At 42.8% G+C, this 21305-nt stretch overlaps 1 long non-coding RNA gene across 1 annotated transcript; it reads right to left on the reverse strand.

Moving 5' to 3' along the window:
• Positions 1-1181: 1181 nt before the first annotated feature.
• Positions 1182-15733, reverse strand: LOC125756978 (uncharacterized). The gene is made up of 3 exons (XR_007414966.1): positions 15458-15733; positions 6842-7029; positions 1182-1378 (listed from the first exon to the last, which is right to left on the reverse strand). It is a non-coding gene; the product is annotated as an uncharacterized LOC125756978 (long non-coding RNA).
• Positions 15734-21305: the final 5572 nt, after the last annotated feature.

Genomic DNA, 21305 nt, shown 5'->3' on the forward strand with positions numbered 1-21305 from the left:
CATGCAAACCAAAGCAGATGCAATGCAAACAAAACGTGTTTTGTCCGTGGTCAGAACTGCTGCCACCAATCTTCACGTAATCAATATCTTTTTTAAACTCTGCATTGACCACATAAGGTTTCACAATGTAGACATTTGGACAAAAAAAAAACAATCTTCTTGACGACCGCTCTCCAGAAATTCATTTCCATTCCTGAAGAGACCTTGCCTTTTATACCAATCTCTGAATTCTCGCACAGCACAACATCATTAGAGACGCATGGAGGGAATGCGTTCTTTAGCATGCAAGATATGAATTATACTCAACTGAAATAGATGAAAGAAAAGGAGGCTACAACTGAAAGTGCCTACTGTGGACTGAGGGATGTCTAACACTGGCGTGAAGTAGCCCTTACAAAAATCCCATATATGGACTTATATAAAAAAAGCCATATATGGTTATATTAAAAATTGGGCAGATATGGACTTATATGGCCATATAAGGCCTTATATGGCCATATAAGTCCATATCTGCCCAATTTTTAATATACCCATATATGGGCTCTCATATATGGCCTTATATGGCCATATAAGTCCATATCTGCCCAATTTTTAATATACCCATATATGGGATCCCTATATAATGTCATATATGACCATATCTGGCAAATTTTTATATGCCCATATATCAGCTTTTTATATTTTGGGTCGTAATCATAAAATAACAGCGGAAAAGACGATGGACGAACACACATAGACAGCACGATTTACCGTCGTTGTGATATTTTGGGTGTCATATATTGCTGCACCTGGGCAGTGTAGCATATTAAACATATAAAGACAGGGACCTATAGCTACTCTATGGTGCACATCTGAGGAACAGTGTTGCCATCAAATAATAAGCCATGTTTCACTGGTACTTATGGAAAGTTTGTTGGTGTCAGCCACTTCGAGAACTGTGGTGGTTCCTATCACTATTTCTATTAGACACCTTACACTGCCACCTAGTCAATTGCGTGAGAAAACGAGTGTGTGAATCTCACAGGGAACTTGTCATTCCTGGAAATATCACATCAATTTATGCAACTAGTTTATCCAACCACATGAAGCCATGTTTATGAAATAATTCGAATTCATTGAATGCATACTGCCTTACTTTCAGAGACATCATAAAAGAAGTCTTAATCAAAACATCTGTTACCCATATGGGCTGCTGGGGCAGACTCGGACTGTTTAATATTATGCAGCTGCAAAAAACAGTACATGATAACACTTGACGATGGTTGTACATGCAGATGAACCACCGATTTATTCTTTCGGCCTTCTGATAACTTTCAGCATGCCCCGCTCTGCCTTGGAAGAATTAGCTTCAGGATTCTCCGTGTGGAACACGAACCATCTGAAATAAAGCAAAAGTGAATTTTATTTTAGACGAAATTTTCACACAGGACACAAATACTGAAATCTATTGCCAACGGAACAGTTATGAGGTGGCTGTGCAACCTGCAAAAAGTGGTTAGAGCCCTAACAGATATAACATGCTTATCACATTTCAAGCACTGATATTTAAGCAGAATGTAAATAACATGAGTAGCATAGTTACTCAGCTACAGCGTGCAGCATTTCTTCAAGCAAACAGGTCTGAAAATTCCACACGCATTACAATTCACTACTCGACCAAAACTGTGTTTGTAGCACTCACAAAAGCAGTAAAGCAATCAACAAGGTGGTGACCAAACAGTTCCCATGTAATGTATAAAGAGTGGCGACAGTAATGTGCTGGTTTAATAGGAAAGCTCATTTAAAAAGCTTTAGGTATAAAATTTTGCCACAACAGATCGTGAAATGTGTCCTTCATATTCTGAATATTGCATGCATCAAAGGTTGAATTGGTGAAGTTGAGGCATGATAGCTGCAGACTTATTTAAAAAGCATGCAGTTCATGTGTGAGAATGGTGAAAATAAATATTACGTATCAGGATATGTCAAGTCATAAACTCTGTGTGCTGCATTCTTTTCTGGTTTAAAAATAGGAGGCATATGCTGCATTTTTTCCCAGCTTAAACTTGGTTTATGTTGAATTAGGGTGTGTTAAAAACAAGTGGGTGCCAGAACCATCTGTTTGAGAACATCACCTCTGTATGTGCCAACAGCAAACATGTACATTTTTTTCATTTGCATTATTTTATCTAAGGGGACCGGGGGGTGTCATATTTTGTGGAGCCATCGTCTTGCTTTTCAGCTCCATTTGGTTGCGGCCCTGTGTATTGCTAAGGCTCCTTGAGAAAACACCTCGAGAGAATAAATCAGTTGTTCTTGCATGCTAGATTTGACAGTCATCTATGTGCCTGCTTAGCCCACAAGACATCCTTGTGCCTTATTCTGTTCCCTATAACAGGTAATAAACTTTTCCCAATTGAAAACAAGAATGAGGAAGGTTATTTTAGGCAAACTAACTTTCGCTAACTTTCATATTATGAATGTAACAGGTACAGAAGAACTGAGTGATTACAGTGAAAACTCGATCTAACAAAGTGATAAGGATGCTTGAATTATTTTGTTAAACCTGGAAGTGTTCTTTACGCATAGCATACAAGAAATAACCTGTGTAGCTGTATATATCACATGACTAGCAATTTTTTTCCTAAGATATTCTGCTTCAACGTGCCTTACTTCAAATTTCCTCACTTCCTTTACACGAGTCGTGTTTCCTGCATACCAGTCGCGGTCACTCTGCCTTACTACAGTGAACATGTGGCCACGAGAATTTTCTGAAATGCTGCTCTATTAGCGGAGTTACATGCGTATGATGATCAAAATGCAGCCCTCCCTCGTTTCACTCTTTCATGCGCTACACTCCATTCGTTAACTTATCTCTCCTCCTGGGCAAGTATTTCTCCTCACCGTGCGAGAAGGATAAGCAGCGAATACGCATACCTGCAGGCAGACAAACAGGTTCTCTCAGCTGCTGACATGACCAGATTTTCTGGTCACGTCAGTACCAACTCTGGGGATACTGAAAGGCCCAAAGAGGAGCACAAGATTGTTTTTTATTCCGTGGCTATGTTTGGCATTGTTTATCGTTGCAAAAGTTTGAACTCGAAGCACACATTTACTTGAAATGTTAAAAATAGTGAAGCTGGTTTTGAGGCCCTTCAGCATTAATTAGATTAATATGGTTCTTTTAGTTAAAATTCAATTAATCTTTTACTGAATCAAGATTCTGATCTAACAGAATCACAAATAGGTAGGCGAGTTGGTTTGGGTTCATAATGAAGGGACAAGGGGGCAGCGCTAGGGCGAATACAAAGGACGAGAAGACAGGACACAGCGCATGTCCTGTCTTCTTGTCCTTTGTATTCATTCTAGTGCTGCCCCCTTGTCCCTTCATTTTGATCTAAATTTTGAAATAACCATTATTAATTCATACTGATTATTCTAACTTTTTTTTCAACAATCACACAAAATTATATAAGTCCATTTCTGTTAGCCTATCCATTTCTTAAGCCAATCCTCCAAAGTGAGTGTTGTTCAGAGCGCGATGCTCTCAACCATTATTGTGAGAAACACGATTACCGCATCAAGTTCAACAATGCCGGTGAAACTGACACTAAAATTAATCCCATGAAGAGACTTGGAATCATGGGAGCTTCTAAGCTCATATGTGCACAGCCTTCGAGGGCACCAGCAAAAAAGGGCAACACGATTGCATTGATCGTAATGGAAGAAAGTACAACAGAAAAGCGCTTGTATCTCAAAGGATTTCAGATACAAATATGACTTCCATTTTCTTTACTGGCCAATTGTACTATATACAATTCACCCAGTCTGTATGGTGCTCAGTTGTTTCTTGCGTGCTCCGTCATCTTTTTCTTATCGACATTGTTATGAAGTTGGTGCAGCTGCTGTGTAAGTCTCCCTGGTGTAGACACTCGCCCAGTCTGCTCAGGGAATCTTGCAGAAAATGCCTGTAAGGACTTCTTTCGGCAGCTTGTCTTTTCCCCATATGAGCCCTTGCCCAAGTTTGTACGCAGGAAGGTTAGCAGCCCCAACATCATAATTACACTGTACGCGTCATGAGGTCTCACTTACCCTGGCACGTAAGAAGCGCATTACTTCTGTCGGATACTGGCAGGCCAGGAGGGTTTGGACAAACAGTGTTCCACAGTTTTCATGTACTCAAGAGTGGAACTATTTGTTGAAAAGTACTTTTGAGTTTTGTACATTTAGGAAGTCAGGTCTTCAGGTTTCGTGCAAATGCGACTGTAAACGGTCCAAGAGGGGCAACTGCTGACCTCTGGCAAATGCAGACATTATGCACAGATGGGCAGACATTAAGCTCAGGTACCAGTCCCTGTGTATTCTTTCTGTAAACACTGAAGGAATGCAGTGTTCTGTTGTTCCTGTTTGCCAACTCATCCAAAAGAATGTTAATTTCTAATCTGCTCCATCTCTACTGTGAATTTACTGGAATCTACCCGATGGTTTAACCCTTTCCTTACCAAAGATGAGCTGAGCTCGTCCACACAATTTGTACCGTACCGCTCACACCAAAGACGAGCTAGGCTCGTCCACCCTGAAACAAGCATTTGAAGGCGCTGCAGTTAAGCTACCCTGATTCAATTAGCTGTCTTCTCTTTGGCTTCAACAGATGGCACAGTAAAAAATTTAAAAACACGCTCAAAACATGCATTTTAGTCAAGGAAGGGCTTGATTCTGGCAACTGGAATTAGAAAATGGCATCCTCCTCTGTGCGCAAGAGGTGCGTGCTTGCTTGCAACAGCTCCATTCAAAAAAAAAAAAAAAAAGAAAAGTGCTTGTTTGCCGAAGTGTTGTGAAATGAAGAATTGCAGTTCTCCTGTGAATGCGGCAGTGACTACAAAAAGCAGCATAGTTTCTCTAAACTGCTGGATTCGGATGACGATCGTGCCTCAATACGTCGACAGAGGACGCCGTTAGATGTAACCAAACGCCTACCAGCACGTTAAAGGTTTGTTTTCAAGGACTCGCTAGTCCAATTGCGCTTTACATTTCAAATTTCAAAGAGACATTTTCTGCACTGAAGGCTGGAGATGTTAGGGTGCTTTCCGTGGTGCAGTGCGGTGAAGTCAATCATCTGCATATTTTATAACATACAAAAAATATGTCGCATGTATAATGCTAATAAACTGTCCTTGAATAATTTTTTTAGTTGTTTCAAGACACTTAGAATCAACCAGCCAAATAAAAAATATGGGTATTTTTGTATCGATTTTGGCCAAAAAAAACTCTCCAGGGAAAGAGTTAAATGGGTGTGAAAGCTTTCAGAGCAGCGCACTTAATCAGGCAAAAACAATAATGTACTATCTGCGTCAAATGAAACCCAAACAGCGGCAAGCCTTCACAATGGTACAGTGCGCGCCGTCCTGTCATTACCATTGACAGGCGCGTGCATCCGGTTTGGCCACACTGCGCATACGCGCACCCGTCCCTGGTGATAACTGGACGGCGCGCACTATACCATTGCGAAGGCTTGCCGCTGTTCGGGTTTCATTTGATGCAGATAGTACATAACACACAAAAATGCTTGGCTGAAATGTTTGTTTGTTGGGCTGAAAGAAGTGAGGGCGTGATTTTGCAGCCACTGTGACAGTCACCCATTGGCGAGTTGTGGACTTTCACATCAACAACAATGTCAGTGGGCATGGAAGTATACAGTTCTGGTTACTTATATTATCATTGACATGACCATTGAAGTGCGTACTGCTGCTCTCAACGCTCATCCAGCCCTACAAGAAAGGTATCAAATTGATGTTCACGACTTGAAGAGGCTCCTCAGTTTTTCCCTGGGCAATAACTACGTGTGTTTCGAAAAGCCCATGTTAAGTGCAAGTCCAAGGCACACCACGAATCTGACAATGCAGTGGCTGGAATATAATTCCATTGCTTCTTTCAGCCCAAAACCAATTATTTTTGTGTGCTATGAATATTATCTTTTTTTTGTGTGTGTGATTAATCGCTCTGCTTTGGAAGCTTCCAAATGCATCTAATCTATCAAGTAGATTTCTTTCAGTTCATGGTGGAGATGGAGGCAGACTGGGAACTACCTTTTTTGAATGTATTGGTAAACAGGAATAATGGAGCACTCTCTTTCAATGTTTACAGAGTAGATTTCTTTCAGTTCATGGTGGAGATGGAGGCAGACTGGGAACTACCTTTTTTGAATGTATTGGTAAACAGGAATAATGGAGCACTCTCTTTCAATGTTTACAGAAAGAGTATGCATTGCCCAGTACCTGAACATAATGTTGTTCTTCCAAACACTTGTGAAAGGCCAGTAGTTGCCTCCCTATTGAACCGTTACAGACGTATTTGCATGAAACCTGAAGACCTGACTTCCTATTGTAGAAAAAACCAAAAGAACTTGTCGATGAACAGTTACACTCCTGCATTCATGAAAACTGTGGAGCACCATTTGTTTACGCCCTCCCAGCTTCCCGTTGCCTGACAGAAGTAAAACGCTCTAATTTCTTACGTGCCAGCATAAGCAAGACCTCATCACGTGTACTGTGCAAATATAATGTTGAGACAATACTTCTTTGCAGATTAGCTGGTTCATACTAAATTCTGGTCTTGCTGCACAAGCAGAAAGAAGAAAAAAGGCCACTCTCTATCCTGTCTCTCTTTTTCCTTCCTTCTGCTTGAGCAGCAAGACTGGATTTCCGGATGACGTTGAGGCTGCTGACATTCCTGTGTAAAAACTGAGACGTGCACTTGTAAGTGGACGACGTCATTGTCACCATTGCGCTTTTTGTTGAGGTTGCACTTGGATACTATTATTCGGCCTAAGACAGAACAAAAAGAAGACCATTCAGCCACTCACGCTGCCATGCATAAAGTCCCTCCAAGGGCGATGACCTTGATCTTTGATGAAACAGCAGCATGAGGCACAGGCGATGCTTCAGTTGTGCAATGTTTCGTTGTGCGATAGTACTTTTGCTGTTTCTCTGACAGAGAACACCGCCACCGCCACTTTTGGTTTTCCATTTACAGTCGTGGGCCAAGATCGACCTGCACAAGGTCGCAGAAGAGGTTTTTAGAATTTAAAACATGACATCCAAACTTCTGCAGAAGAAACAGCTCCCATTTTGAAGAGGCGAACTCAGGCATTCTTTCTTAGCAGTTAAGCTCTGCATTTGCAACCTTCATTTTACTTATTTTTCTGAACTGCCACAATCCATCTAAAGCCAACCGTAATGTTCAAGGTGAATGTTTATACTGTATGTAAAGAGAGCACTAAGCTAGGTCACGGCAGCACAACCACAACTCCAGTTAACGGGATATTCTGGGCAGCATTTTTTTTTTAAATGGCACATTTGGACACTGATGGTGCAACTACATTGAAAGAGATGCAAAAATTACCTCAGGGTGATTCCACGAGAGATCGAACATGCCTGTCCAATCGATATTTTTGTTGTGCCTGGGTTTTTTATATGTTATGTGGCCACATTAAAGCGCATGGAACCGAAAATATTATTTCCAAAAAACGCTCCCAGCGTGCCAAAAAACTATTTGGAGGTGGCCGTGTGGCCATCCTGTTTTAGCTCATCGCAATATTTTTGGATTTCACGGGCAAATTTAACGCGCAGTATAAACGTTGTGTTGAAATTTTTTCTGTTGGTTTTATTATGCATTACTGTGAATTACATCCATGCTTTTTTTATGCTGTCCTCAAAAGGAAAAAAATGTGAAAAAATGCCAAACACAGCCCAAATCAAAAAAGTTCGCTAAGTTTGATGTGTCTTGGCGCCTTTTCTATTTCACACAGAAACTTCAGAACAATGTCAAATGTAGAAAAGAACATTTCCAACATTTCTATAGGAGATCGTTTTCCTACGGGCAGCGCAAAAGAAGAAAAAAAATAGTTAGAGAAGCCAGTTTTTTTTTAAAAAAAGGTCCATTTTGAAGAAATAAGATGAAGAAAACACCGGTCTCAATTTTAACGACAATTTTTTATCGAAGAGCGCTTATGTCAGTGAAAACACAGTTTTAATATCGTATGTCCTCATTTGCTTTGTTCACGAGATATAACGGGCCAAAACGACCCTTGCTGTGTGTGCTCACTTAGTGTGATCAGTGGTTATCAGCTTGCATTGTGCGTAAATCTACTTTGCTCTGGTAGCTTGTCAAGAAAAACGTGTTCTCAGATTTTATTTGTGTCTAGCGTGTGCGAAAATGGGCTGCTGCCATCCTCTGAAGGGCTAACGCGTATGTAGTTTGCAGCCTAGAACCTCACCTACAGACATCAGAGAAAAGGTGGGCGCACCTGTTCAAGATATCAATTGCTTCTTCTTCCTGAAGAAATGCCTCGACTACCTCATCGCAATTCTCATAGATGTAGACAGGGTTTCCTTGAGGCGCGTAAAGCAATGCTAGCAGACCTCACAGGTGTCGCGAAGATCCTCACCCTATGGCAGTAGCTTCTGGAGGAAGACAACAACAAAAGCAGGAATGAAAGAAAATTGACGCAACGAAAATGTTTTTCTCGGCAATCTTCTTTTTGTGGATGCGTAAGTAATCGGCACAGAATACTCAGACCTAGCCATGGGCTGCATGCATCCCGTGTAGTGAACAGCTAGACCAAGTCGAAACGTTTATACTGAACACCGCCGCACACATTTGCTCACTTAACTACTCATGGTTTCATATTTTATGGCCAAGGATGTCTAAATGCTTTGGGGTGTGATAATTAATTTGTGGGCCAGACTCCTTGTCATAATTAAGGATAATGCCCGTCTGGCGCCACCAGTGACGTCTGCTGTTCTCAACGTGGGAAAGCACTTTAGTAAAGTGCCAACAAAACATCATAAATTGGGCAGCTTCGGCCACTTATGGCTTAATCGTGCCGCACCGCACATTTTCTGGCTGCTGAAATGCTGAGGTAAAGGTTAAGATGATACAGGAAGACGTTACCTGCGACGCCGAAAACATGATAGCGGGAAGCGAAATTAACGACTCAGAAATGACTGAGATAACTTTTTACGTATGCTGTTTAGCACAGTGTGCGTTGAAAGGGGAAGATGGTTAGAGTGTACAATGCACGTAATGAAAGGGAAGCAAGCAGGCAGTGAGAAAGCACCTCAATAACAGTGCGCCTGCTGATTGTATAGGTCGGCAAACTCACTCATGAGTCGACTCACTCAGACTCAGATCAAGCCGTGAGTCTGAGTCTGGGTGAGTCCGGCTGAGCAATACGTTGGTGAGTTTGAGTCCAAGTGAGTCCGGTTGAGGGAAACTTTAGTGAGTTTGAGTCCGAGTGAGCCCTAAGCGCAACATATATTTATTGAGCGAGTCTGAGCGAGCTCCACCCTTCATTGCCGACCAATGGACTTATCTACTCACCTATCGGCATTACTATCAGTCTTACACCGGCTTACATTTATACTCAAATCTATTCACACGTGCCTCAACGCACTAGCGTTCATGCTCTACCACAATGTTTATTGATAAGAGGTGTGCTAAGGGAGGGTTCCATTACCTCCTCCCGCAAACTCTTGCATGGGAAGTTCTTGATAGAAATATCTCGTGTGAGTCGCACATTTCATAAAAACGTCCTTACTGGATTGCAACCACTCATAACTACTATTTGAAGGTATAAGATCAAAAGGTGTATTGTAGAGCACCGATTATGTGAGATATTGGCGTTAAAGAGCATTTACACCATGATCGGAAAAGCTAACTTTACACCAGCGAACTCATGAGTCGACTCACTCAGACTCAGTTCAAGCTGTGAGTCTGACTCTGAGTGAGTCCGGCTGAGCAAGATGTTGGTGAGTTTGAGTCCGAGTGAGTCCAGTTGAGAAAAAGTCGCACTGAAGTGAGCACACACAGCAAGGGTCATTTTGGCCTGTTATATCTCCTGAATAATGCAAATGAGGGCATATGATATTAAAACCGCGTTTTCATTGACATAAGTGCTTTTCGATAAAAAATTGTCGTCAGAATTGAGACCGGAGTTTTTTATTATTCTATTTTTTTGAAGATGAGCTTTTTAGAAAAAAGTTGCTTCTTTTAACTATTTTTTTCTTCTTTTGCGCTGCCTGTAGGAAAACTATCTACAGCAGAAATGTTGCAAAGGCTTTTTTGTGTATTTGACACTGTTTTGAAGTTTCTGTGTGAAATAGAAAAGGCACCAAGGCACATCAAACTTGGCAAACTTTTTTGATTTGGGCCCTGTTTGTCATTTTTTTACATTTTTCTCCTTTTGAGGACGGCATAAAGAAAGCATGGATGTAATTCACAGTAATGTGTATTAAAATCAACAGAAAAAGTTTTCGACACAGAATTTATAGTTCGCGTTAAATTCGGCCGTAAAATTTAAAAATATTGCAGTGAGGAAAAACAGGACGCCGCGCGCCGCTTTCAAATATTTTTTTGCCGCGCTGGGAGCGTTTTTTGGAAATAAAATTTTCGGTTCCATGCGCTTTCAATGTGCCCGCATAACATAAAAAAAACCAGACAAAACAAAAATATCGACTGGACATGCATGTTTGATCTCTTGTAGAATCACCCCTCAACTGAAATACACAAGACATGTAGCCTCGATAGAAGGGAGACAAGACAGAAACGAGACAAATCTCATCTCCTTTCTATGGTGGTGAAATATCTTCAGACACTCTTCTGTTGATACCCATTCCAAAAGTTCAGGAGAGGAACGATATTTATGCATGAGCATGCCCCACTACTACAGTGAAACCTCAGTGATACGAATCTCACGGGACTACCAAAAATATTCGTATCATCCAAAATTCGTATCAGCAGAAAGCATGAAAAATTAGCATGCGACAAAAGAAAGCTGGCGTACATTTTCATTTATTGTTTTTCAGGGCCGCAGCAATGTCCGCAAGAACCCCGAACGATTGTCAGTTAAGTTTTTAGATGTCGGCAATCATACCAGTACTGATAAATATATGGCCCATACGCGCATATTTAATTAATGAACCAGGTGCGTTGTGACCCGCGACAGCAGTAGCCGCTTTAAAATTTTAGTATGTTTTTTTTTTTCATGACACCGGAGTACTGCAGTAAAAGTAACGAAAGAAGCGCTTTGACGCCATGGATCAAGGCCACAAAATTACAGAACCACGGTCTTGTGTTATGATTTTGTTATCGTGGAGGTGTTGGGGATGTTTTTGGGATATTTACGGCCATGCCCGCACAAGTGCGAAATCAACGGTCGTGCATGTTGACACTGTGAGGCATGACTCCTTCGCAAAGACCGTCCTGGTCTTCTTTTGGTCCTCGTCCACCTTTCATAGGATGTCTGATGCATGAGGCACGCACGTGTAAACACAGTACAACGACAGGAGCCCGCATCGACGCATTAGAAAAAGAAGCATGGCACTAATATCCTCTGTAATCTAAATGCGAAGGCACACGGAGGCACTTAAGAGCTTCAAAGATTCGGGCACACAATCTCGGAGGCCGTGACGCATCTCTGAGGGTTTATTCTGACCGTAAGAAAAGTGTTTTCTGATACCGTGATTCTGACAATTTGGCGGTGCGGCGCGCATGCCCACGCTTGCGTTCCCGCGCTCGCACGTGCTTGGTGCATCTTCCAGGACAGCACCAACAGCACCTCATCGTACCTGTGCGGTAGCATACGTTCGTATCAAACGTCACTGGGTGAAAATTGGTTCGCAACAACCGTACTCCATTGCATTGCAGGCTAATGGGCCTTGGCCGGGACCAACGAAAAATCGAAAAATTCGTATCACCCCGAAATTCGTATCAGCTGTGATCGTATCACCGAGGTTTCACTGTATTTACACTTACGACAAATGAGATTAGACGATAGTAATGCAGCAGCAAAGGCAAATTCTGCATGAGTGGTACCATAAACAAAGCATGATTTTAGAAGCTTGGGGCAAAACAGTGCTGTGCAGAACACATGCTGAGAGCTGTCACATGCTGGCTTCTATTCTGAGCCTCTGATTACAAGGCATTCTGTTGGCAGCCAAATAGAATGTTGAACAAGATGTCAGGACCATAGTTGTGCATACTCCCACGGCCATATTGAAGTGTGTATGTGCCACGGCATAGCGACGACGATGTAACACAATTTTCAGCATGGGCCAAATGCCGCACAGATTTCACGTATACCTCCCAGGGCATGGTGACGACAATGAAACGCATGGGTTCCGTAGTTCAATGAAAAAATGAGGACACTGCTTGTTCAGTATCTATAAAGCCGGTCAATCTGTCATGCTCTCTGGTTTTTCTTGTCTCTCCCACTTTTAGAACGGCGCAACAAGGCAGATGAAAAAATGAATGATCACACGAACACAAGTGCCCGTCTTTTCGTCTGAATTGTTGCACCGTGCTAAATCTATGCATCCGTACCAACTCGCCCAATTGCCAGTGCTACTGTCCTACTTTGTCACAATATCAAGGCTGCTGAAAGCCACAAAAGTGCGGCTGTGACTTTTGAAAGCCAACCGACTCAGCAACCATATGTGACACTGTACTTTCACTGCTCTTACACTTTTCAATTTCGCCCGACAGTGATGCATAACTAAATGGACTCAGACCCACTTATCCCCCCCCCCTACCTGTTTTCCAGTTTTCTGTCCCTTTTGCCTGTATAAAACTATCAACTAGCATTTGAGGCTTTGTGTTGTGCGTCACTTTGTTTGTGTCTGCCTCCTAACTTGCGCTGCCATAGTTCTTAAAGTAAGAACAAAAAATAATTTAAAAAAAGGATGGCCAGGTAATGCACCGAACCGACAAATGCCAACACCTTCCCTTCATTTGCGCTTTTTAAGCAGAGCATAACTGAACAAATGAATCGATCAGAGCTAATTGGGATTATATGTGCAGTGCACAGTACCCACGGATTGAAATAAGACACTCGGAGCACATGGCCATCGGTATATGCAGCGCCGCTCGTGGGTGCTCATGGAACGAAGGTGTTGCATTGAGCTCCTTTCGGTCGTCAACTAGTCAGCCTTTTAGTTCACCACACTGCCAGCGTGGCGCTGCAAGGCTTGCGTGCTTTCGTATGCCAACCGAAATGGCTCCCCAGTGCGCACCTCCTATATTGCGGCGCGAGCAGAGGACGCTCTCGTTACACGCGCTTTGGCGATGTGGAACGCACGCTGTGCAAGTAAGACACAGGATTCAGCTAAGAGATTGTGCCTTACATGTGTTCGTTGACGCTACATTGGCCGCTGCTTGCAACACGATGCAGATTGGGCGTTGAACATGGGCGAAGAAAGCGGAAGAACACAGACATTATTTCATTTCACCGTGATTTGTCACTGCGATTAACCGCGACGATAGCGGGCCCTGCACTTAAATGTTGGCAGAATAGACTGCTTACATGCACACTGTAAGGCACAATCCCTTAGTCTTGCACAGCATTCGTGCTGCATCACCAAAGCGCGTGTAACGAGAGCGCCCTCTGCTCGCGCGACAATATAAGAGGTGCACACCGGCAAGCCATTTCGGTCGGCATATGAAAGCGCGCAAGCCTTCCAGCGCCACACTCTCAGCGTGGTGAACTACAGGCCGGCTTGTTGGCGACCGGAAGGAGCAATCCTGCTGCGTAGATGTTCTCCCCCTTGCTTTATACCCCAATGCACCACCTTGGTTCCATGAGGATCCACGAGCGGCGCTGCATATACCAGCGGCCATATGCGCTTCAAGTGTTCCATTTCAATCCGTGAGTACTGTACATTATACATGCTATGCGAGGTGTATGCGACTCCTGAGAGGTACGAGGATTATTTACATATTCGACTGCACCAATTTTCTCTCTAGCAAAGCGGCCTACCTTACCGCGTTGTATGCATGTGTCTAAAAAGAGGAAAGTAAGAAACACTGCCGTTAAATCCCGAGTAAGCGCCACCCCTACAGTGAGGGATAATCCGACAAGATTTGGAGGGGGGCCCTTGCTCGGTCATGAATCAAAATTGAAGGTGGCCGTGGATGAGCCGCTAAGAATACAAAATGCACACCCGTGCTTCTAATGAAATGCTTTATTGAATACGCATGCATTCCCTGTTTTCATTCACACTCGTTGGACAAATGAAAACAGTGAAAATGGTGGGAGGAGAGAATGGGTCGCATATTTGAAATCTCCCGAAGGGAGGGGGGGGGGCACTTGCTCGGGATTTTACGGTAAGCAATAAGTTAGGGAGAAATGAGAAACAGTAAGCATGACAGAGCTGTGCAGGCAGCAGCATTGAATATGTGTTAGGTCACACTTTGTAACTGCGTGCAATACTTTCAATGCACTTATTATAAGGTCAAGAAGCATTAATCAATTTGACGTGCAATTTCTTGAAGTTAGAAACTAATAAAAATAAACAGTATTCAGAAGCTGAAACAAAAGCAAGTGACCACGTGACAGGCTTTTGTTAGGTGTTCGGCATAGCAGCATGAAATTTGCTTTGTCAAGGCGTGTTTATATATGCACAATCTATTTTATTTATTCTGAAGCATTAAATGGGCAACAAAAGCATTACATAAACAGCCTGTTGCTAAATTATATGCACCTACGTGTCTTAGCACAAACAAGATGAGGACAGAAGGTAGACGCGTAAGAGTGCTGGTCCTGTTGCTACGTCTTTCTTCTGTCCTTGTTTTGTTTGTGCTAGCACACTTACATTCCTCATGAGACAACTAGCCTATTCAGATCCTTCTGCCTCCTAACGTGTTTACATAAGCAACCGCACAGTACCATGCTAATTAAACCACTACCACACAGCAGTGTAATGTATACAACTACGTGAAGGCAGTACACTCATGTATAAAAAGCAACACTGACAGAATATGAAATCTGCTGCTTCGGATAAAGTTCACATGGTCACTCTGACAGAATATGAAATCTCGCATTGTGCATGCCAGTTTTCGTAATCGTGGATGCTCGTTCGTACAATATTACTGACAAGTGAAGGTGATACACACGCACATACTGCACGAACACGTCTCTACGCTATGCTGAAAACACGGCTCCAGCTCACTATTAACATTATTACGTTTACCCAGTTCAAGTCAGTGTCTAAGCGCATAGTCAACACTTCACCATTAGTTTCAGCTTATTATACCGCTTCGCACACGAATCGCATTGCACACGAACGTGAGCACAAGGCTGCACAGTAAATGGCGTTGCAGCATTGCTTTGCTGTCTTAACAACGATGCAATGCGAGTGACGCCTGCGTCCTGCTCACTATGATGCTCATCAGACAAATCGATCATCATACGCATGCATGTTATCTCAGTTGTTACAAATTTCCTTCCGTAAAGCCGTACCGATGCGTCGTGGCTCTTTCTGCTCGTATGAGCGTAGTCATAGCGAATCGGTAGCGGGGACAATGACAATGTTTGTCACTCGCAAATGGGCATAAGGCTGCGTCTCTACAACGCCTCGTACGCGTGCGATAACACAGCCTTCCGCTGAGTTGCGTACTTTGCATAATAACATGTGTCACTTACCTTTCATACTGTCACGCAGTCGGTAGCCGGTCTCGTGTCGGTAGCCACGGGCGTCAGCCATCAGCTGCGGACATGCTGCGGAGTCCTACGAGCGCCCGTAGTACATTCCTTCGATTCCTTGAACGACTCGTACGTGACTGGCGCTCCAAAAAACGCACGACTTGCGCACGATCTTTGCACATCTCAAAAGGGAGGGCGGCACGTTCTCAGATGAAATTAATGTTCTTGAAGACGTAACGAGCTCACGAGACGCTGACACAGAACAAAAAATACATGACATTTGGCTTTGACTGTGGATGGCTTTGGCTCGTAGAGTTGATGAAAAAAAAAAAGAAAAATACGTGAGCGAGTCAAAATAAAAAGTGCACGCATGTTATTCGAAAACATAGTTTACAATGAAAATAATAGCTTATCTTGAAGAGCAATTTATGCAATGTAAGCCAAATAGTACTTCAGCAGATTTGCCTTTTTTGTTGTTTGCGTTTTCATAGCAGACGACAGGCTTCTAGCGCGGACAGTGCGCTTTACTTTTCCATCGGCGGTCGAAGCAGTGCTCTGCATTACTTGTATGTACAGTGCGTTCTTATTTAATCAGAGGTCGATTAAGAAATAGTAGAATTTTCACATAAGACAGCATTTTCTCTTTCAAACAGTGGCATTTCGTACGTACATTGCGTCGAAGCAAAATGAATTAACTAACTATCGTACTCTGCTGGTGTCGCCGCTATGTACTTACGACGCTAGCACGTACATTAGAGCTCCCTGTACGGTAGAAAATCCTTGTTTATTGAGGTAATTAGCCTTTGTTCAGTGCGGAGTTGGTGATCGAGCGAGATCGCAACTAGCGCGTCTCGGAACAGTACGGAGCTATTCATATCTAGATCACGCCGGGTGTTGACGACGTAGCACTGATTTAATTGGCGCGATGGTTATTAAGTAGAACACAGATATTATAGGTCGCAGCTTTTACTAAAAAAAATGAAGCCTTCGCACTGCCAAGCGCACGGGCGGTATCCAATAAAGAAAAAGAAAGAAAGAAAAGCGCGCGGGTGGTGTAGCCGGTTAACGCGCAACGCGGACAGCTTGGTAGTGCTGTTGTCTGTGGGTTCGACTCATGGTTAATTTAAACTTCTTCCTTCCGTCTTCTTTTTTTTAATATTTTAATACACTGCTGTCTCCTAGTAATGTACTGTCTGCACACTAAAAAAAGTACAAATATACACCAACTATTACCCATTATGTTGTTCTGTTGTGGCACTGCTGTTTGCTTGAAAACGTACAAAATAAGGAATGCTACAAGTGGAAGAACCAGATGAAAAATGAGGGGCACAATGTCAAGAGACCAAAAATAGGCAATATGGATTCTTTGGAAAGTCATATCTGCATGATTGAGCTAGAATAAATGAAAGTAGGTTCATTGCATAGTATATGACTTTATAAGCACCCTAATTCAGGGTGTTTCAAGAAATGTGTCCGAAAATCCTCAGAAATAAAAATATGAGATATATTCACGCTGCCTTCATAATTACTTTTTTTTGTGTGGTGGCAAATTAAGCTGAGCAGAGGAATAAATTACGACAGGAATCAAAGAAATTGGGTTATTTAACTTTTTAATTAGTGGAGACAAGTGGTCCAGTCAAATGGGAAAATTGCAGCCCTTAATTCTGCGAAGAGCCTGTTGCCACTTTTTGATTTTGCGAAAGCAGCCGCTGGCAATTACTAGCGAATAATGAAATCTGACAAATTTCACAGGCGAAACCGAAACTCGGAACAGCACAACTACCTTTCCGAGATGTCCAGAATGAGCGAGCGTGTTTTACCAGCCACCGATTAATTGACTTCGCTTCGGGGTTGTGCGGATTTCGTGTGCAATTAGAGCACGTATGGTGCACTTACGTTAACAAATGCAGAAGAACTAACACCACTGCAATCGCCGTCGTGAATAGTGACGTCATTCTGGTCGTCTGCCAGTTGCGCTCAATGGAGCGCAACGGTTTTGGTTTCGCCAGTGAATTTGGTTCAATTTCATTGCTCCGCAATAATTACCAGAGGCCGATTTCTCAAGATGTCAAAGCGGCAATGGTCTTTTCGCCGGAAGGACCGCAATTCTCCCTTTTGACTCGACCGCGTCTCTCCGCTAATTAAAAAGCTAATTAATTTATTTTGTTTAATTATGGCGTAATTGGTGTGTCTAGTCATTTCAAGATGTCTCCCACCACAGAAAAAGTAATTATGAAGGCAGCGAGCAAATGCTTCAGTTCCCTTATTTTTGGCGATTTTTGGACACATTTACATTCATATTTGCATCCATATATGGGAGTATACAGCAATATATGAGCCTTTATATGCATATAAATACACTCATATATGGGATTATATAGCCTTATAAGTGCCCTTATATGCATATCAGTACAGCCATATATGGCAGTACATGACCTTATGTGAAGCCGTATATGGCAGGTTATGGCAGTATATGGACTTATATGAACACTTTTATATAATTATATAAATTCATATATGGCCATATATGACTTTATATGTCCCCTTATTTGATCATATACGTCCGTATATAAAACATATATGGGCCATATCTGGCATTTTCGTAAGGGAGCAAACCACGCAAATGCATTTAATTGGAATGATCTTTTTCTTTACAAAACAGTTCTCACTTTCCGACAGTAGATCATTACTGTTGTTTAGTGAAGCTCAGAGAAGAGAAAAGACGTGTTACTGTATTTTCTTGTTATTAGAGATGTCCTTTACGCAGTAGCCACCACGCTCCGGAAACACAATGTTTGACATTTTTTGCTTTTGTTGTAATAAAAATGATGCAACATGTTTTTTCATAATATCATTGTGCAGTCCTTTGAGAACATTTTGGGGGACTTTGAACAAAATTGAGATTGGGGTTTTTTTATTAAAGATTTTTGAATCGAGGAGCAGTTTTGTCTTTTTGGTGTTTCGAGCATAAAAATTTATCACTTTGAAAATTATTAGAGAAATACAAATGCAGATGTTCATTATTCACATAAAGGGCTATTTATACTGCAAATATGAACAAGCTAAGATGTTCACAGAAGTAGCCATAGCGTCCCAAATTTGACTAATTTTCAAAAACGCAGCGTCTTTCGCGAATTTTTAAATATACATAATTTGCTCAGAATTCCATGAAATGATAAGAGCTAGTTCCTCTTTACTTCTACTTCCGCTAAAACGAAAGATATTTGCAATATATAGCTTCAGTAGCAGCCAGCATGGTTGCGAATTTACGAAAACCCACTCTTCGTAAAATGGTCGTCGTCAACCGGCGACACTTGTCGAATTTTCCTGTGTTGAAAAAATTTTTTATTTGAAAACAAAGTGCGATTTCGTGCTACGTGCTGTCATATGTGCACAACATACAAAATTATCAGGAAAATCGGAAACATCAAGTATACACCTTTTTTTTATCTTTCGTGGCATCGACCTTCTTTCATAGTACTTTCTCGCGCATCTCAAACTTCTCACATGCAGTTAAAAGCGAAAATTAAAAAAAAAACGATATTTGAATATATAGCGACTTGTGTGCTGCAAGAAAGAAGACAACACAAATGCGCCTATGCCGTGTATAGAAGGTAAAAAGAGCAACTAAGAAGAACTCATTGGCGCGGGATGCTAAAAAGACCGACCTGCAGCTGTTCTCTCGACCTGTTCGTTACGACCTCTGTCTTGATGTCGCTACAATACGGTAAATAAATTTTGGCTACCTCAGCACAATGGCTTTCAAGGAACGGGGGACCCAGGAATATCCTAGAAACCAGGAAAAAAATCACATTTCCCCTGATGCATACGTCTAAGACGGCTTGAATACCAAAGCCATCAGGTCCCTATCGGAAAAAAATTGGCCGCGTATCTGCGTGCTTCGCTGCAAATGTCGTCTAAAGACGATAGAAGAGGCGCTGCGTGAGATATGGACGCCATCTGGCAATACGTCGGGAAACATGAGTGCTGTGTTGCGGGCTGGTAGTCCCGGCGCAGCGGCAGGCGAAGACCGGCGGTGACCAACGCGACCGGTGGGGACGCCGGCCAGCCCGAACACGCTGTTTGGCGCGATGCGCCGAAGGAGAAGAAACGTCCGCACTCAACGAGTACTCTCCACAAACTCTCTTATTTACACGTCACTATCCCTCAAGAGGAAGGTATATAACAGCTGCATCGTACCGGTACTTACCTACGGAGAAGAAACCTGGAGACTTACAAAGAGGGTTCAACTTAAATTGAGGACGACGCAGCGAGCGATGGAAAGGAAAATGATAGGTGTAACCTTAAGAGACAGAAAGACAGCAGAGTGGGTCAGGGAACAAACGGGGGTTAAGGACATCATAGTTGAAATCAAGAAGAAGAAATGGATATGGGCCGGGCACGTAGCACGTCGGCAGGATAACCGGTGGTCATTAAGGGTAACTGACTGGATTCCAAGAGATGGCAAACGCGTGAGGGGGAGACAGAAAATTAGGTGGGTAGATGAGATTAAGAAGTTTGCAGGTATAACGTGGTAGCAGAAAGCACAGGACCGGGTTGATTGGCGGAACATGGGAGAGGCCTTTGCCCTGCAGTGGGCGTAGACAGGCTGATGATGTTGATGGGTAAAACAGGAATGCCAGAGCGGCGCCCCCTGTCATTCGTACAATGCAATACTGAACCGAAACCGAAACACAACATGAGCTTGTGCAGAGGGCACGGAGGAAGACAAGTTTGAGCGCAGTCGCATTTTCAGCGCAGCTTAAGAAATTAGGGCCTTTAAAACTGCGTATCTATGTATTCTCTATTAAAGGAACACACCACCTAATACTTACCTAATGATGTTGCGCCTCAGATATGCGTAATATTTACTTTTTGATTGACAACGTTCACAAGTATGAACAGCCGTACCAGTTCAAGATGGGTGGGCGGTAAGCAAGTGGTTCAACTTTGGCCGGGTGGCTGAATCGGGTGACGTGCCGACAAACAGAAAGACGGACAGACAGAAAGACAGACCAAAATTTCTGCGTTTAAGTTCCCCAAGAAAGACTATCGTCTTTAAAACAGCGTCGCCAGTGCCTCCCAGTGCCTTTCAGCGCACTGGGTGGCACTGGAAACACTCTACAGTAGTGTGTCCCAGTGTACTACAGCGCGCTGGGAGGCCCTGGGACACACTGTACAGCGTCGCCAGTGCCGCCCAGTGCGCTGAATGACGCTGGTAATACTGTACAGTGTGGCCCAGTGTCTTACAGCGCACTGGGAGGTACTGGCCACGCTGTACAGTGTCTACCTGTGCACTGGGAACACTGGCAGCACATTGGAAAAAACTGGGCGCGCTGGGTGGAATTCGTATAAAATTTCGTATTGGGTGCGGAGAAGTAGAAAGAAAAACTTATCGAACATGTTCAAAATATTATTCTATTCTGCGTCCTACAAATATGTAGCTTTAGCTTTAGTTAAGTTAAAGCAATCATCTATCGAGCGCGAGCGTTTTCTCTGACGTATGTGATCGAGTGTCGTCAATGCCGAAAGAATTCGTCATTCGCAACTCAATATGACATTAGTATTAGTCTAATAACATCAGCCTACTATTCCAGTCAGTCCTTCCATATGGGCTCGTTTTTAGCTTCTGGTTTGTGTAATCGAAGTTGTCGATATGGCCTCGCTTTAGTCAGGAATGATCTAAACTATATTTGAACGGTTATTAGATTCTTCGTAATTGAATATCCACGTTCTTCACAGTGATCGTGGCGCACGGAGTACAGCTCTAAGCCTAACGGTTGGTTCGGCTAGGGTAAACTACTGCGGAAATATATTACGCGGAACGTAAACAAAAGGGACGAAAAAT

This window comes from Rhipicephalus sanguineus, chromosome 1 (genome assembly GCF_013339695.2).
Source record: "Rhipicephalus sanguineus isolate Rsan-2018 chromosome 1, BIME_Rsan_1.4, whole genome shotgun sequence".
Classification (NCBI taxonomy): domain Eukaryota; kingdom Metazoa; phylum Arthropoda; class Arachnida; order Ixodida; family Ixodidae; genus Rhipicephalus; species Rhipicephalus sanguineus.